Below are 8,882 nucleotides of genomic sequence, written 5' to 3' on the forward strand. Positions count from 1 at the left end.
TACAGTTTCTATATGTCACCCTTTGAAGTTCCCTATTGTAGAGGTATACAGCATACTATAGTGTTAGTAGTAGCAGTGGGTGAGTTGACTCATTTGTACATATTTACCTGTCATTTCCTTATGCAATATGTCAACAGTGAATGTAGTGTTATTATGTTTACAAATTATAATAGTTTTCTAAATTGAGGAAATTGTAATTATTTATTGCCTAACAAGATTATGATTTACATAAACAAAATTATAGAAAAACATATCAGAGTTCTCCACAGTCTGTAATAATCACTTTACTTTTTGTCCTATAAAAGGTATAATTAGTTGTTAAACCACCAATATATAGAAGTATTACATTTATATTATACATACAATACAGAAATCAATCATTATATACAAACAAAATTGTAATACATATATAGAACATCTATTAGTATCAATTTCATAGATACGTACCATCTCAATATAGAAAATGATAATTATATTTAAAATATATATCATACACTATTGATCTTGTGAATACTAATTATACTAAGATGTATCCATATGATATATCTATCAGGTACATGTTATTGATGATATTAACAGATGGTAAATCTATCAAATACTTAGATGAAAATAACAGATATTGATTTATAGTAATAATACACTAAATGTTATATCTATCAATATCCATGACTATCTATCTTATGGATACTGGTCATGGGATACTCAATACTCAATAGAAAAAGTTACAGAGTAATACACTAATTCATGTCATGCTTTTCTGTGCCATCCTTAAGGCCTGGCAATACCAAACATCTTCAATTGTATTCTAAATACCAACGATGCAGTTGTATAATTACGATTTTATTCAAAGAGTATGCTATCAAATTTATTACCCACTATTATATGGTCAGTTGGTCACTTAGCTATTTGATGTACAAGAGCAAGGCTACATTATTTCTAATACTATATTGTATTCACTTTCCGGATGAAGATCCGTAACTCTCGACATCCTTTATAACATCCATTCCTTCTAAAACGACCCAAATACAACATGTTTTCCATCTAACCTGTGTAAAAAAAAACAACAATTTCCTTATTTCAACAGCTATATTATGTCATGACTGTAACACAATAAGACTTAAATGGATATACTGTAGAGGCTCTTAAAAAATGTTCTAATAAGTTAATAAATTATCATTGCCTCCTCTAATCATAATTATGTTACATTTTTACCATTCAGTTTTTAGTAGTACAAATAAAGAACTGTGATCCATTTGTGTTTGGTCCAGCATTAGCCATAGACAGTATACCGGGTCCAGTATGCTTTAACTGGAAGTTTTTCATCAGCAAACTTATTACCATATATGGATTTACCACCAGTACCATTACCTTGAGTAAAGTCACCACCTTGACACATTAAAGTCAGGAATAATACGATGAAAAGACTGCCTTTAAAACCAAATCCTTTCTCTCCAGTACATAGAGCTCTGAAGTTCTCTAAGGAGCACAAAATATATTAATTATACCAGTATTAATTGATTGTGTTAAACAAATGCAAACGTATACAATCAAAACATTGCTGTAATACATTTCAAATAATAACGACTGCCTACCTGCTGTTTTGGGGACAACATCAGCTCTTAGCTAAAAGACAGGAATTATTGTAAGTGAAGTTAATTAGAATAAAGTCTCATATCTTAGGGCATAAATATATTCTAAAACTAGTAGCTTTGTTGACTATATATTATATGTAATCAATGCCAAATGTTTTGTTGTAATAATTTCAATTGATTCAAAATCAAAATAACATCAAAATTTCCTCGTGGCTACTTGTTGCCTAAAAAATTAAAATGTCAGCTTTAAGTCCATTTTTGAGTCTTTGAATTTCATGAACGTTTACTTGATTTTAAAGAAAAATTTTCAAGAAAATTTGCCAGAGACATTACCTTTAAGCCATGTGCTTTTTATATAGTCAATCAATCAATCACTTGAAGAAACCTCAAAAACCACAGATGTGGGTCTTGACAAAAAAGTTTTCTTTCTCACACACACCAAACAAAATAATAGTCTCACACACACACCCACAACAAACAATCACACACATGCACACACACACACACACCACACACACACACACACACACACACACACACACACACATTTAACTACAAACAAAGCAACAAAAGTTAGTAACCCAAACAAAGTAAACTACTAGCCAAACACTAAGCCAATAACTACTGTAGTTAATTTTATGCCCTGACATATCTCCTAATATTAGTTATAAATATAACTTAATGAAAGTGTTTTAGTAATATATAAATCTTTTTATATAATAAATCTAATGTCAGTAGTGTGACACATCATTTATAGCAAAGTGCAATATATATAGGGTGATCGACTTACTTCAAACACTATTCGTCCTAAAGGTTTCTCATTGTCCTCAACAGCATATCAAAGAAACATTGTGGATTAATAACCGTTGAGAAGAATCTTAAGGACGAGCTGCGAGCGTAGACAGACTTCAGGAGAAAATTGATAGCCATGTTTCAAGAGGCAATAGGCACGCCTCATTATTTTTATATATAATAATTAATAATTTCATTCAACAAAGACTAATTTGTGGAGCACTAATTAAGTCAAAGGAAATAAGTTTCAATATTATTAAAAGGAAATAGTTTAAATATCAATTAATGATATAATATTTACCGTGATATATTACCTTACTTGTTAGAATTTATACTGATAGTCTTGGCCAGTAGTGGGAGGGGCTGATTACAATAAGAGTATGCCATGTTTCAGGCTAGGTAAGCAACAAGATATTACTAAAAATTGGATTTTTTTTTTTTTTCAAAAAATTAATAACTAATAGTTTCCTACGATGACAATAGTGATTATATAATCAAAAAATGGAAATAGAAAACACTATAAACGAAACATTAAGGCTAAATCAAATGTTTCTCACAAGGATCCAAAGCAATTAGTGGGAGGGATGATTTTCTACAACTGTCCACAGTCGGCAATGGTAATTTTCTTACTGGTCCTATAGAAAGAGAAATGTTGCTGGATTTTTAATATTGTCTGTTTTCCCCCTAGCATGCTATGTACCAGACAGTCCCCTATCATCATTTTTGGTCCAATGTCATCTATAACGCGGTTATGTTTGGTTTACATCAAATTATGTTCTAGCCCGTGTTTCATTGCTCATGTCAGAAGTCTGTCTAACAGTAGGAGATTTACACTTCACACACACACACACACACCCACACACACCACACACCCGACACACAACACCACACACACAGACACCCCACACACACACACACACAACACACACACACACACACACCCACACACACACACACACACACACTACAAATCCACAATTCATAGTTGAATTTACTAAATTTAGTGATTTTAAACATTTGGATTTTAATTTGCAATTAATTTTAATGATTTTCCTACAAATTTCCCTAGCTATGCCAATTTGTTTTATAATTGAAACTATTTTATCCCAATACTACAGTGCTAAAAAAGAACAATTAACAACTCACTACTCAGTGTGTTGTGTGTTAATGATCTGGAAATATCTAAAGTAAGTACTTGATTCTGAGCTATAAACAATAACTCTTAAACTTAGAACATTTAATTTATGCTAACTTCAGCTTCAACTAAAATTGTTTAATTGTAAATAACAAGCATCATTAGAAAGGAATTTCACAGTATTTCCAGCTATTGCCCTGATTACACTAACATATGATGGCATAAGTTACGAACTTCCTATAACTTGAAATTGGGTAAACCTATAAATATTCTGTAAAACTACACACCTCCAAGCACTTGTCCTTACTACTGGTTGATTTTGATATCAATAATTTTTGTCAGGCTATAATCTTTCCATTCTGTCATTAAATGAAGACTGAAGTATACCAAAAGTTCCTACTTGTGCTTAAGAGAAACATTTGAAGACTTGTTTGTATATCCTTAGCTTGTACATTGACTAAAAAGAATTACCCAGATAAATTGGTCACACATCGCAATGTTGACATAGTTTGAGGTTAGAATTTATCAACAGCCAGTATTTTATAACATGACAAATGATTTTTTAATTGTCACTATTAGTTTTTATCACTTATGACTTAGCAAGGCATTTGGTGAAAAAGTAGCCCAAACCGCTTTAAAGGTTTAAATATTGTGTGTTGAGTATACCTTATTAATGCCACATGTTATATACTTTGGAACATACTTTCCACTTTTTCACTTCCAAATGATTCCATTTTTTTTGACAATGTCCATATCCATCAATAACAGAACCAAATACAACATGCTGTTTCCATCCAGCCTGTGTGTTGTAAGAGAAAGAGAGAGCAACAATTGATATGTGCAATACTTATATTTCAATTTATCATCTACAAGGCAATTGAGGAGTAGTTAATGCTATTACCAATTGTTTAATATTGACAATAACAAATCAACATAATGTACAACTAAGCTAAATTGCAGCCATATTTTAATATAACCCATTAAGACCCACTCACAAATACACACAGTATAACATGTCAATATATCGTATGTGCATTATATGACAAGGATATCACTAACCAAGAGTTTTTAGCAGTACAATAAAGCATTGTGATCCATTTTGTGTTTGCTCCCAGCATTAGCCATAGACAGTATAACCGGTCCCAGTATGCTTCAATTGGAAATTTTTCATCAGCAAATTTTCACCGTAAATGGATTTACCACCATACCATTACCACGATAAAGTCACCACCTTGACACATGAAGTCAGAATAATACGATGAAAAGAACTGCCTTTAAAACCAAATCCTTTCTCTCCAGTACATAGAGCTCTAAGTTCTCAAAAAAGCAGATGTCATTTAAAAGTACACCATTAATTTCAGTGCTTCTACAGTAGCAAACTAGCATTACAAAATCTAATACAATTTAAAAAGAGCACACAATTGCTTATAACAATTATAAAGAAGTGTTAAATTAAATACTATGGTCCAAGTTTGTCCCATATTGTCCATTCAACAATATTAAAATTTAATCTTTAGCATGAGAGGAAAAGAACGGTCCCTAGCTATATTTGAGTAAGCTAGACAGGTTTGCCCTATAACATGAAGTACCTTTTATATCTATCTACTGAAGCCTCCAGACAGACATTCCAATTCCATCGGCTGATCGCTCCATTCTAAATACGGCTCGTGGCACTTGCACTCTGCGTTTTATTAAGTAACAAAGAAGCATAGAATGCCCGCACATGGCAAAAATGGAAATAGGAATAAGAACTTGGAATTCATTATCTGGTTATTAATTGGACTTTTAAATATGCCAACGGTTTCCCTCAGAATACAAAATATTCTTCAAACTGTGTCGGTTTCCGTAACATGGCTTCACGTGAAATGGTTGCTCAAGCAGTTTAAGCAACACTTTTAATAAAAAGCTACAAATACTTCAAAAACACGCCTATAGCAATACTTGGTTATTCTTCATAACATTGTTAACATGTTTTGGACATGGCTTCATTACAGATGTTGAAATAACAACACAAGATTTGCTTAAAGACACGGCCCAAATGTCATTTTACCATTATTGTTGGTGGTGACAGATGTTCTTTACTGATCTTAAGAAACAACAAAATTGCTGTAGTAATTGCTTTAATTTGATAATTACCAGCATAATGTTTTAGGCAAGCTTGGAAAGCTTATAGAAAGAATAAAATGATAATGTGACAAAGGTATGCCAGGTCTATCGAGTTTTAATCAAATCAACCACACCCATCACTGTAATAATTTCACTAAGGCTAAAATCAAGTATTGTGGTGGTTTTATATCTTTTATTGTTTTAATTATTACTTACAATAATACACCAAATAAAAAATGAAAAAACAGGAGATTATATGAACTTTTGCAATCTGAAAGAGCTAGCTGCTAAGTGTATGTATGGGGCACAATAAAAAATGTATTATTTTTTTTGTTTCAATTTTGAGGCTTTTCATAATGCCCAGTGTTTGCTTGTCCACTATGTAAAACATTTTTTATTTCACTATCAAACACGCAAGTATGACGCTCATTGAGGAAAATACGGTTAAAAGCAAAGAAATACATACTCAAAGCTTTGTCAGCTTTAAGTAGTAACTACACTGGTAAGCAGTATTTTTTCTATATACTTCTTTACTACAAAAGCTGAGTAAAGGTACCATTAACAAGTGAATAGGATTAATTTTATTATTAAAGGTCAATTAACCTCGACATATTGTACATGGTATATTCTAAGACGCTGCTTTTATATCGACAGTAAATATATTATACAAACTTACCAGCTGTCTTGGGAACAACGTCAGCTCGGAGCTATAAAGGAAATTTAAAAGTAAATAAATGAAACGTAATATAGATCGCAGTCATGTACACACGAATAATCGATTTGTCTTCCTAACCTCCATAACGATACCACCAATAGACTTTCCGTCAGCTGCAATATCAAAGAAACACCTTGGTCTACTCATTGTGATAAACTGTCGAACGTTTTAGGGAGAAAAAGGCTTGAATCAAAGGTCAATACTTCACGAGGTGAGTTTTGAGCATGCGCAGAGTTTAGTTCAAAGTTCAAGAATTCCGTATATTATAATTATTATTTACTATATTATGACGCGCATGCGTTAGTAGTCAGTCAGTGCGGCATTTAACAGCCAGAGTTAGTTTTGAATTAATAAAGTGGCTGATTACTTGTTTTTATAATATAAAAAAGAACGTTTACTAAGAACATGCTAACTATTTTAGAAAAATTACAAATCAGAAGTCCCACACAAATTGAATGGCGATCATCTGTTCCAACTTGACCTACCTCGCGCATAATTTACATATTATTAACGAACGCTAGCGCAAGCGTCTTCTACCCCTCAGTAGAAAAGTTCAGAAACATGCCAAAAATTAATATTTACCAGTAAAAATACGCTAGAATTTAAGAAGAGACTGCAAGAATAACAATGAAAACTTCACTACATGCTGATAATAAAGTTTACAATCACGTCGCGCATTCGCCCAAGTTTATGTGACGTTATCGAACTCCACTAAACAGTCCCTGCTGTACAATGTTTATTTTAAACTGTTACATTTTAATTACATTATTCTCTTTTATATAAAAATTATATGAAACATAAATGTAAATTATGTTAGCTTCAAACAGGCAATAATAAAATGAAGCTACATCTCCACTGGTTTAAATACTGCCACTGATGAAAGGTAATATCAAGAATATCGATATCTTACAATAAGGAGTTACTGTTTTATATGGATAGCATTTATTATATGCCACATCAGCTAAAAAATCTTTTTATGCATGTCCCTTAAAAGTTTGTATGCATCAGCAAAAGTTAGGGTAGAAGAAAATAGCTTCATTAGTGAAGCAATTATAGTAAGTAGTATCTACCTCAATGTACAAAGAGGTTTATCATAAAAATAATTATGCAAAAATAGTGACAATTATAAAAATACAAAATGCAAAGTGGTACTAGTAAAAACTTACTGTAAAATGAACATCTTCTCCATCCAAAAATCCATTTTCTATAGTGCTTTACCTTATTTTGATATTTACTGTTTACCTAAAATTAGAAGGGGTCGGTTTTCAAATGCCAAAATCACAATTGTAAAAGCTGGCAGTGCACAAACACAGATATTAGAGTAAGCTATGTAATATCTATGGTACAAGATTCTAGCCCAAGCATTACAAACAACAAAAATGATCAATTACTGTAGCTTTGATATAGTGCATTTTCAGTTATTATTACTACGCCGTAGTAGCCGCTCTTTTTCTCACGCGGCAAGTTTATACATCTGAGCATTGCGTGCAATATTTCGCAGCGTTTTACCGTATTTGTAGTATTCTAATCCTAATTATAAAGTAAAATTGGGAATCACCTAATTTCTCAGAGACAGGACATCGATTTTTCTCATTTCCAGAACTTTGTAAGTTTGTATTAAAAGGACGGAGGAAACCCGTGACTACTAGTACTCAGTTAATACTCTAAGCTCAGTTAGCCGTCGTACGCGTGGACTAGACTGACCGTTAAAACTTTTGTTCAAAGGCGGCCCAAATATGTAAGTCTTAGCATCATACACAACCAATGCTGTTTAGCTATAAGACGTCCTTGTAGCGTGAAGCTCGTATGTCATTTGATAGAATTATGAATTTCTTTTTACAATTTTAGTACAGTGTTTCATGTAATACAATTTGGTACAGTTTGTTATGTAATATATTTTTTAAAGTACCAATCCTCACCATTGTAGTGCATCCACTTACCTTGAGATTTTAATACTTTCTATCTATATCTGTAGTAGTAAAGTGTTTTAGTTTGACTCAGTTAAGGATTGTGTATGGTTTGTAATATATTTTAAGAACATTCAATAGTAGTTTCTCTGCTTGTATTGCTTGTACTATACAATTGCTATTCTATTTGAAAAGCAGCCATTGTCTAATGTCAGTGTACTACACTCTAGCAAAGATTTGATTTTATATTAAAACACACTGCAATATATTTGGGTTTATTCTTTTATAACTTAATACTTGTAGTGTTAAATCAATAATTTTATTGAGCAGACAATTTCTATAGTAAAGACTTGAGGTTTCTCAATATTCCTATTGTTTCCTCTTTGTATTTTCTTAATTTTAATTGATTTTATTAGACGTATCTGTACTGCAGTTTTGAAATAATATTGATAAATTATTTTTCAGGAAGTTGCAAAATAGTGTGAAAAGCCTTAATATTTATAATGTTTAACTTCGAACATGAGACAGTTATTTTCTGTTGCCAGAGGGGATACTTATTATTGCTGATTGTTGTTGTTGGTACATATCTATTCCAAACAAGGTGTGTGTTACTTACTTGTATAGTGAAGTGTCAG

The 8,882-nt window shown here is 31.9% G+C and overlaps 1 pseudogene; it reads right to left on the reverse strand.

Moving 5' to 3' along the window:
- Positions 1-253: 253 nt before the first annotated feature.
- On the reverse strand, positions 254-6,487 carry LOC121366330 (annotated as a pseudogene).
- Between the last annotated feature and the right edge of the window lie 2,395 nt (positions 6,488-8,882).

Source organism: Gigantopelta aegis, unplaced genomic scaffold, assembly GCF_016097555.1.
Source record: "Gigantopelta aegis isolate Gae_Host unplaced genomic scaffold, Gae_host_genome ctg5343_pilon_pilon, whole genome shotgun sequence".
NCBI lineage: Eukaryota > Metazoa > Mollusca > Gastropoda > Neomphalida > Peltospiridae > Gigantopelta > Gigantopelta aegis.